The 10122-nt window shown below is 41.8% G+C and overlaps 1 pseudogene; it reads right to left on the reverse strand.

The window, feature by feature from the left end:
- Positions 1–6584, reverse strand: part of LOC129516104 (14-3-3 protein sigma-like) — a 30311-nt pseudogene extending 23727 nt beyond the window's left edge.
- Positions 6585–10122: the final 3538 nt, after the last annotated feature.

Below are 10122 nucleotides of genomic sequence, written 5' to 3' on the forward strand. Positions count from 1 at the left end.
TGGGTTGATGTAAAAACCAGGCATTTCTAATCACTCACAGCTTAAAAAGACCACAGTGTTATCAGAGAAGAAAGTTTTAAAAGAAATATTTAAAAAAATTATTTCACAAACTTTTTAAATCGTTAAGAAATCTGGCTTTCCACTCAGATATTTGCCTAAATAATACACAAAGCAGTTAAATGTGATCACCTTTCTAAACCCCTTCAGTTTTACATATTTAATGTGGGGAGGGCCAGAGGACAGAAAGAATTTCACTGTTCCCTCCAGGATTAATCACAAACACCTTGGGTTTTTGTTGTTGTTGTTGTTGTTGTTGTTGTGTTTTGTTTTGTTTTTTTTACCTCTAGGAGAGTTTACAAAGAAAAGTTGGGAGAGGATAAGAAGGAAGGCTTGGCTGATTCTATTACATCTGATGCATTTGTCAATTGATTGAAATGATCAGATTTCAGATGTACCTCAGGGAAAAGGAAGCAGTCCCCTGAAAGAGATAGCCAAGTGTTGGGTGAGGGAGGGGATGGCTCCCCTGCCCTATCCTATGTAACAGCAGTGAGGACTTCCCCACCCTGATTAATAGCCTTCCGTTCTGTGTTGCCCTCACAAGCATCTCTTGCACAACTCTAGCCTAATATTCGTACAATGAGGATTAATTATCTGCCCATCATCTGCTTCTCCTACTGGACTGTGAATTCCTTGATACCAAGTATATGTTATTTAAAATGTTCTCTCCACAGGACCCAGGTGGCTCAGTAGATTAAGCATCTGCCTTCAGTTCAGGTCATGATCTCAGGGTGCTGGGACTGAGCCCCATGTCCAGCTCCCTGCTCAGCAGAGAGTCTGCTTCTCCCTCTGCCCCTCCCCCTGCTTGTTCTCTCTCTCTCTCTCAAATAAATTTTTAAAATCTTTTAAAAATAAAGAAATAAAATAAAATGTTTTCCCAAATCTTGGCCAGAGTAGATGCTCGGTAGGCATTATGGAAGAAGGAAGGAAGAGAGAGGCAAAAGTCCACTTACAATGTCTAAAAGAGTATTGGATAAAGTAGAACATGTGTTTAGTTTGAGAAGCCATTTTATTAAAAACCAGTTATGATTTACTCAGGATTAAAACACAAGTTAAAATTTAACAGGTATGATGAGCTTTATGTAATGAATAGTAAACACAATACATTTTGAAAGGCTTTCAAGTACTAAATATAAACTAAACTGATGAGGTTTTTCATCCTCAAGAATTACCCGGGATACGAACTTTGCAAAGAGTAAAAGGTAAAAAGAGGAAGATTGCTGAAATGTGGCCAAGTAGATTATTTGCATAAACATTAGTCACTACAAATTCCAAAGGATTTTAAAAGTGAACAAAAAAATATTTCTAAAATAAAGCGCCTTCACTTCTCATCCTTATATATTATGAAAACAAAATATTTTACTAAGTCTTACTGATGAATGGTTGATTTCATTCATTGTCAATGAAGTTCTTTTTGTTTTTCAACATGGATAATATAAATATGTTGGTTAATCATTAGAGACTCCCAGTCTTTGTCTTTGTTCTACTCCTTAACCAAGAAGATTGTAAATCCTTGAAGTTTCCTTGGAGCTATCTTAGGTAAAGTCCAAAGTTTAATGTAGTGTTCTACACACCATAAACCGTGTACCAAAGTAGCACTAGGCCCTAACGGCACCTTGACATTCTGGAATACTTTACTCAGCCTGCCTTCAAACCTATTTCTTTAAAGATTCCTCATACTTGGCCTTTTTTTATCCTTTGATCTATCTAGATTTAAATATATATATATATATTTATTTCAGAACATTTTTAGATTAGAACACTTACAACTAAGGTACAGAGAGTTCCCACACACCCTGTACTCAGTTTCCCCTATTAATAGCGCCTTACATTAGTAAGTTCATTTGTTATAATTAATAAACCAATATTGATACATTATTATTGACTAAAGTCCTAGTTTATGCAGATTCCTTAATTTTTACCTACTATTCTTTTCTGTTCTAGGATTTTGTTCAAGATGCCACATGACACTTAGTTGTCCAATTTTCTTAGGCTCCTGCTGGCTGTAACAGTTCCTCAGATTTTCCTTTGAAGATTTTGATAACTTTTGAGCACTAGCAGTCAGATATTTTACAGAATTTCCCTCAAATGGGATCTGTCTGATGTTTTCCTCATAATTAGACAGAGGTTTTGGGTTTTTAGCAGTAGACCCCAAATAAAGGGCACCTCCCATCACATCATATCCAGAGAACATACTGATCAATCATCTGACATCACTGTTACTATTGACCTTGACCTACTGGCTGAGCTGGTGTTTATCTGTTTTCTCCACTTCGAAGTGACTTTACTCCCCTCCTTTCCATACTTTGTACTCTCTGGAAGGAAGTTACTAAGCACAACCTGTATTTATGAAGTGAACAGACAAGCTCCACCTCCTGGAAGGCAGAGTACAGAAATTTTTGGGATTATTGAGATTTATCTGTTTTTTGAGATTTATTTATTTATTATTTATTTATTCAACCAATTAGTTATCCAATCACCTATTTACAGTAGCATATGCTTATGGACATTTATTTTTTCCTTTAGATTACAATCCAGTTCTACTTTATTTCGCTACTTAAATTGTTCCAATTTTGGCTTTAATTAGGAGCTCTTTCAGTTGATTCATGTGTCCCTTTGGCATACTCCTATCGTTATGGAGTTGAGTTTGGGGTTTCTTTTTCTTCTAGCATTTTTTAACTTTCTGGCACTATTAGATACTTTGGGCTCATCTTGTGTGTTTCCTGTCCTGGTCTTAGAATCAGCCATTTCTCCAAGGAGTCCTGGTTCCTTTTACTGGAGAACACTACAAGAAACCAAGATTCTAGGTGTGCTGGCTTCTGGGTCCTCTCAGCTGGCACAGCAAGGAAATAAATGTGCATGTACTAACCCCTATATACATGTCTATAAATATTGGTGCATCTCTATGTACTCCAAGTGCATAGAGATACACATATACCTATATTCAGGTCATTGTAAGATCACACAGTGTTTCCGGTATGAATCCATGAACAGATGGGTCATGCTAGCCTTCTTCCTTTGCTTCTCTGTCAACTCTCATTCCAAAAGTGAGGAAGCTGGTTCCCATTGTTGGTTACCCTTTGACTAATTTGTTCATTCCCGGTGTGACAGGTATGACAGTAACTATTATTAACCTGGACCCTTGTGGAAAACAACTTTATCAACTAGGGCACAAAGTTTATGTAGTTTCTTTTGCGTTTGGTCTTACAGACTCCACTCATTCCAAAAGTTACTAAGATCAGTACCATCCTCCATCCTCCCCACCTCACTCCCAGCACACAGACCCTCAGTGAAGTCATCTCATAATTTACATTCTGCATTCCATCCTTGAGTTCTCTGATCTCCTACATGATTTTTTAAAATTTTTCATACTTTCAGGTTCATGCTTAGTATAGATTTATTTTAATAGTAAAATGATGTTTCCTGTGCCTGGATGGCTCAGTCGGTTAAGCCACTGATTCTTGATTTCAGCTCACGTTTTGATCTCAGGTTGTGAGTTCAAGCCCCACATTGGGCTCCATGGCCAGCCTGGAGCCTACTTAAAGAAAATAATGAAATAACCTAAAATAATGTTTTAAATTACTTAACAAGCAGGAAAGCTGTTAAAGCCCAGAGATTTATTAATTTAACAAATATTATCTCAGAGTTCCCTTGGAGCACGCCTACAGTATCCCTGTATAACCAGGACATACACATGCCAGTTCAGGAAGCACAGACTAAGGAAACTGGATTGTGATATTTATGGCCACATCTCTAAAATTCTAGGATTCTTTAGATTTGTGTAACCATGTTTCCCTCAGTGGTTCCAGAATTTGCAAAAATAATCTATTTGGAGAATTACATTTACATAAGGTTAAAATTGTTTTGTTTCTTTTTCCCCTTATTGCTCTTTTGCTCCTAGTACGAAAGTAATTTAAACTGCAGGGGAGAATAATAAGTACTGAAATCAACTACTAGCTTTTGTCTAACACAAATGCCAGCAGCACAACTTAAATTATAATCCCCTTTGTCATTCTGGGTTTGCTGAAAACAACAATTAAGTTGCTCTACACTTGCAAGTGATCTACTCTATTGTTGTTTTATGGGCTTTATTTGTTGCGCCCGCCACATTATCTAAACAGCTAATGAAATTGCAAGTGTAAAATTATGCCAATAAAGAAAGGAAAGGCAATCTTTGTTTGTTGCTTTTATCTTTGGGGATGGGGAAGAGGACTTGCTGGCATTAGCAAGCTCACCAATAGATTAGCTTTCTTAAGAACGTTGTTAATGATTTGTAAAGCTTTCCAGCATCATCTTGCCCTGCTCCTAGGGTGACTCTACCTTGTGGTTGATTGTCCCCAGTGGGGAATGCTTATTTCTAACAGTGCTACAACAGGTTGAAGACTTAGTAGGAGTAATGCCCTAGAGTTGTATGATTGAGTGAAAAAGTAGGAAAGATGGAAATCTTAACATTTACATAAGACATAAGATATCTTTTGATGTGCAAAACTCTGCCACACTGAGGAATACCAGCACTCTTTTGGGGCAGAGCCTCCCCTGTGGTAGGACTGTTGGTAGGATCTTTCAGCACGTTAGGAAACATATGACTGCCTCTGTGCAAAAGAAAACGGGAACCCAGAGAAGGATCCAGAAGCTGATGCTGCAGGTTGAGATGCTTCTAGGTGCTTCACAATGTTGAGTAGGTATGACAATGGAACTCTATTTTGAAAAGATAGAAAAATGGCTTCCCCCTGACTTTCCAGAATATTACTGTCATTCATGAGAGGTAGGTTGACTATGTTGTCCACACATTTGTTTTTAAAAAATGAGGGATGAGAACCAGCTTTGTCAGTAAAAACAAGCGTACTTGATCTTCTGTTCACTTTGGGCTGGAAGGAAGGAAGAAGAAAAGGATGACTGGGCCGGGCTCCTGCAGCCTGGTCTGTGTCATCACCTGGAAGAGCCATTATTTCAGGGGACCTGTGCCAGGCACTGGGAGTATTCTCATGGCTCCAGCGATTGCCGTGCCAACTCTCCGAGAGACGAGAGATGTCTGCTTAGAAGAAGGGTGGGATTTCCCCCAAAGAGAAGAAACAATGATCACCCATCCTGGTGGAGGAGAAGAATGGGTTTTGGACTGGCAAGGTAAGGTTCTTCTTTTCTTCTGGGAACTGAGTGGGCCCTGGACCTTGAGGTCTGGGGAGGCCTATGGAATCTAAGCCAGGGTGCAGAGTTTGGGTCTGAGCCTAAGATGGCAAAAGTGTACAATTCTAGAAGCAGTGGTGAATTTCACTTAGCTTGTGACCAGGTCTTCTGGTAAGTCTTACAAAAACCTGATCTCCAGTGTACCATGTACCATGTGTAGGTGTACTGTAGGGAGTTAAGAAGAACCATGGGCTTCCTGTAGCCTGCAGAAAGATGCTTAGGATGACAGAGATGACTAGCCTAGAAGACTTGCACTCTTTTTCTTTTTGGGGGGCAGAGGGTCACAGGGGATCTTTACTAGGAGGAAATATAGTCATACATAACAGGCATGCTTTCCCTCTCATTCTTGGTCTTGCACTCACATACACACTCATATCCAGCTTCTGCCACATGCATAGTCCAGTTCTCAGCCACAAGGATGGGACTGTCCTCAATTCCTAAGATCCAGAGACAACAGGGGCAGGAGAGGGTCAAGAAGGTGAACAGTGACCTGGTTCATGGGGGGGCGTGTCTCAGGAACAAGGTGCAGAGAGCAGTGATGGGGCCTGCCACCCCATACTGGTCCTCTCTGAGGGAGCGGGGGCCTGCAGGGAAGGTGGCAGGAGCAGCTCAGTTCTGGGGCTCCTCAGAAGCCTCACCCCCTCTTCCCTGGTGTTGTAGGCCGTCCCCAACATTAGGTTGTCTTGCAGCCACTGCATGATGAAGGTGCAATCTTCGGAGGAGTCCTTGGTGAGCGCGTGCAGGTCAGCCATGGCATCATTGAAGGTGGTCTTGGCCAGTGAGACCACCTCTTCTGGGCTGTTGGTGATCTCATAGAAGAAGACCAACAAAGCTTGGGCCAAGCCCAGCAGGTGGGGTTGGTGGGCAGCATTGCCTTGCTGATGTCTATGGCCTCCTGGTTGGCTGACAGGGCAGAGTCGATGATATGCTTTTGGTCCTTACCGGGGGCCACCTCAGCCGGGTCGTGGTGTGGTCACCCCTCAAGTTCAGGTGGAAGACCCAGCTTTTAGCATTACTGGTGTCCTTGATGTGGTGGTGTCCAGCAGCCCCACCACCACATCCCACACCTTCTCCCAGGCTCCACCTCCTCCCAGGACTCTTGCACCTCCGGGCCCTTCTCTTCCTAGCCCTCTTCACTGCTTTTCTGCTCAGCCTTGAGCCGGCACTTCCAGGCAATGCTCCAGCAGCGAACTGCATCCTCCTGGGTCACTGAGAGAAGGTTTCAATATTCATGGGGCAGCTCTTCCCCATTTCCTGAGTGCTCCTCATGAAGGCTGCTATGTCCCCACAGCCTTGGCCTGCTCTCCCAATGAGGCCTTCTGGATCACAGTGGCTCCCTCCATGGCTCTGGGGACAGCCAGACAGGCAGTGGGCCAACTGGCTGCCTGGACACCAGTGTCAGACTCCGTCAGAGTTGTACTCTTATGGGGCAGCAGCAGGAGAGGCTGCAGGCCAAGACACAAGGAATCAGCAAAACCAAAAATGTGTTCCTGAGAACATACATTTTGGCACCTTGGGAAACCTCAGGCTGGCTGGGAAGCAGGGAATGAGGATGTGGGTGGGTGCCAAGAAGTGGGGACCGCATCCAAGCAACTAAACCTGGTGGGGCTCATGCATTAATGTCTTGGGCATTCAAGGATAATAACCCATTTTCATTTCAAGGTCATAGTTTGGGATGCCAGGGACACAGTGGTCACACTTGATCTTCATCAGCTTCTTAGCATTTTCCTATTGGAGTGCTATTGCTCATCAAAACAACGTCCATATTTAATCTGAAAAAACTAGCATTTACAAATAGAACAATATTTTAAATATTTTAAGATAATGGCAGTCTGGGGCATCTGGGTGGCTCAGTGGTTGAGCATCTACCTTTGGCTCTCATCGTGATCCTGGGATCCTCAGATCAAGTCTCACATTAGGCTCCCGGCAGGGAGCCTGCTTCTCCCTCTGCCTATGTCTCTGCCTCTATCTCTCTGTCTTTCATGAATAAATAAATAAAACCTTAAAAAAATTTTTTAAAAAAAGATATCAGCAGTCTGTGGGAGCCACACATCCCCTTTCTCTACATTGCCCCTAACGCATGTGTGTTCATGAGCACATACAGTCACTGTTCTCTCTCAAACATCCTCAGTGCAGGTGGAGGACTTATGTTCTTACAACCTTAAAATCTTCGATTATAACTCAAGCTACAATAACAAAGGTAATAAAATGTGTAGGTGGAAGCTTGCCAAACATTTATATAGAACCGTACCATTCATAAAGCACTTTGAAAATATTTGATCCCATTTGAATAATACTTTTCTGTCCATGTACTGGTAAAGGCTTCTTCCTTCCTTCCTTCCTTCCTTCCTTCCTTCCTTCCTTCCTTCCTTTCTTTCTTCTCTATTTTATCTTTATTCTATTTTTTTTTCTATTTTATCTTTAACCTAAGGTATGTACAGCTCATTTTTAAAGGACGAAGCAGATGTTAGTTAGCTCCAACCAACATTCTAGATTTAGCACACAGGAGAACTATGTTCAATTTCCTTTTTTGGTATCATGGGCCTCAATCTCTAAACAAATACATGAAGTGGGTCTCTAGACTCTGAGTGGAAGTAAGCTAATCATTGACATTTGAGACACTCAGCTACTTGACACACTTACACAATAAATATCCAGCCACTCTATGAACTAAGTTTCTACTCTGGAGAAGAATTATCCCCAGAAGGGGCTCACACAGCTCTGTTGAGTTGTTTTGTGGACTGCAACCTGCTGTTCGGTAGCCCTGAGTGCCCAGCTCTAAGATTGGCACAAAGGGAGTAACCACTATGCCTTTGGCGAACAGGGAAAATAAGGTAATTGTCACCAAAGGGGAACTTTAGTCCCAGATGTTTGCTAACAAGTGACGGATTGAATCCTCTTAACTACTATGCGGTGTATTAATCATAACCCTACCCACAGCAGAATAAACCGAGGCTGTGCTATAATGAGAAATACATATTTGGTCTTTGTCTTCTGTTCCTGGCACAGAACTCTAAAACTCTTGTAATTTCCCGAGCGAGAGGGGTGATAAGGGCATTTTTTGTTACAATATTTAGTCTTGGTCGCTGACTCCTGATACAAGAGTTTTAAGCTGTTGGGATCTCTGGAGTGATAAGAATGGGTTTTGTACACTGATGAGATGGTGGTTGGGGACTCCTAGATAGCTCCAGCATGGGGGCTGGTCACCAGAAAGACCAAGACATGATCAGAAGGTTGGAACTTTCATCCTTACCCCCTGACTTCCGGTGGGGAGGGGAGAGGCTAGAGGTTAAGGTCATCCCCAGGGGCTATGCTGTAATCCATCACGCCTATGTAATGAAACCTCCATAAAGATCTTGAGAGAGCCTCCTGGTTGGTGAATACATCAAGGTGCTGGGAGGGTGGTGTACCTGGAAAGGGCGTAGGAAGAAGTTCCAGGCTCCATCCCATATACCTTGCCCTCTGCATCTCTTCAAGTTGGCTGTTCCTGAATTGTATGCTTTATAATAAACCAGTAATGGTAAGTGATATGCCTTCCTACGTGCTGTGAACCACTCTAGCAAATTACAGAACCCAAGGAGAGGGTTGTGGAAATCCTCAGTTTATAGCCAATCAGTTAGAAGTATGGGAGGCCCCTGCGACTTAACTTGCCTCTAAAGCAGGGGCCAGTTTTGTGGGACTGGACTCTTAATCTGGGGGGTTTGATGCTACCACTGGGCAGCTAGTGACAGAGGTGAATTGAATTGTAGGGCACTCACTTGGTATCTGGAAAGTTGGAGAATTGCTGGGTGTGGAAAACGCACATTTAGTGTCGTAAGAATTATGAGTAAAAATGGTTTATAGAGACTCAGAGTGGTTAACTCATTTAACTTCACACAACATGAGAGTGGAAGAGCTGGGATTTGAACCAAATACCATGTTGTCTCCTGTTTTATCTGTTTAACTACTGGAGGATATTGTATTAATGCTAGTGTTGATAAAAAATGTATTTTGCAAGGAACCCACACAGTAGCACCTCAAAATGAACATTTTTGTAACCTTGACCCAAGAACAAACAGCCTACATATACTCCTGTGTGTCACATTGAGTTTATATGACTGGAATGCTGAATCTGGAAATTAAGGTCTGGCCCCTGGTTCCCTATGGAATAACAATATTACTTTTCATAAGATACATGGTCTCTCACTTTGGCTCATTTTCTTCTACCCTCTCAAAAACAGAAGCAACTCAGTATCTGTGTTTTTGTTTCTGAGATAATAGGAAGTTTCAGGAAATCACATTATTTGCTTCAGTGGAAGCAGCTGGGAGAAAGGTATGAGAAGTAGTCGAAGGATCACTCCCACTAACAAAACTTCCACCACCACAACCACCACCAGCATCATAGGTGTTATTACCACCATCACCCGGTTCTCTTAGGCTGAGATGGATGTGGTAGGTTTCTCTTCCATAGGGAATATCACACCTATGATTTTCCTTTCACTAAAAAGTTGGATCCCATAATCACCCATGCCCTTCTAACTTCAAATATTTCCAACATGACTGGCAGGACACAGACTTTTGGTAAATAAAAGAAAATATCCAAGCTGCATTAATGGCAGAGGTAGTTTACACACCTCTCTCTTTGATCAAATTCTTCTCATTATTTGGAAGTGGTCAGCTTCAAAAATGTCTTTGAAGTAAATTTGAATATATCTTTCCCCCCACTCATCTCCTTCTCACTGCTCAAAACACACACACACACACTTGTTTCTATAATAACATTTAGGTCTTGCTTATGGATTTATGTTATACACATACGAATGTCTCTCTCTGTCTTTTTTTAAGATTTTATGTATTTATTCATTTGAGGCAGAGAGAGAGAGAACAAGCTTGGGGGAGGAG

Source organism: Nyctereutes procyonoides, unplaced genomic scaffold (genome assembly GCF_905146905.1).
Source record: "Nyctereutes procyonoides isolate TBG_1078 unplaced genomic scaffold, NYPRO_anot_genome, whole genome shotgun sequence".
In the NCBI taxonomy this organism is placed as follows: domain Eukaryota; kingdom Metazoa; phylum Chordata; class Mammalia; order Carnivora; family Canidae; genus Nyctereutes; species Nyctereutes procyonoides.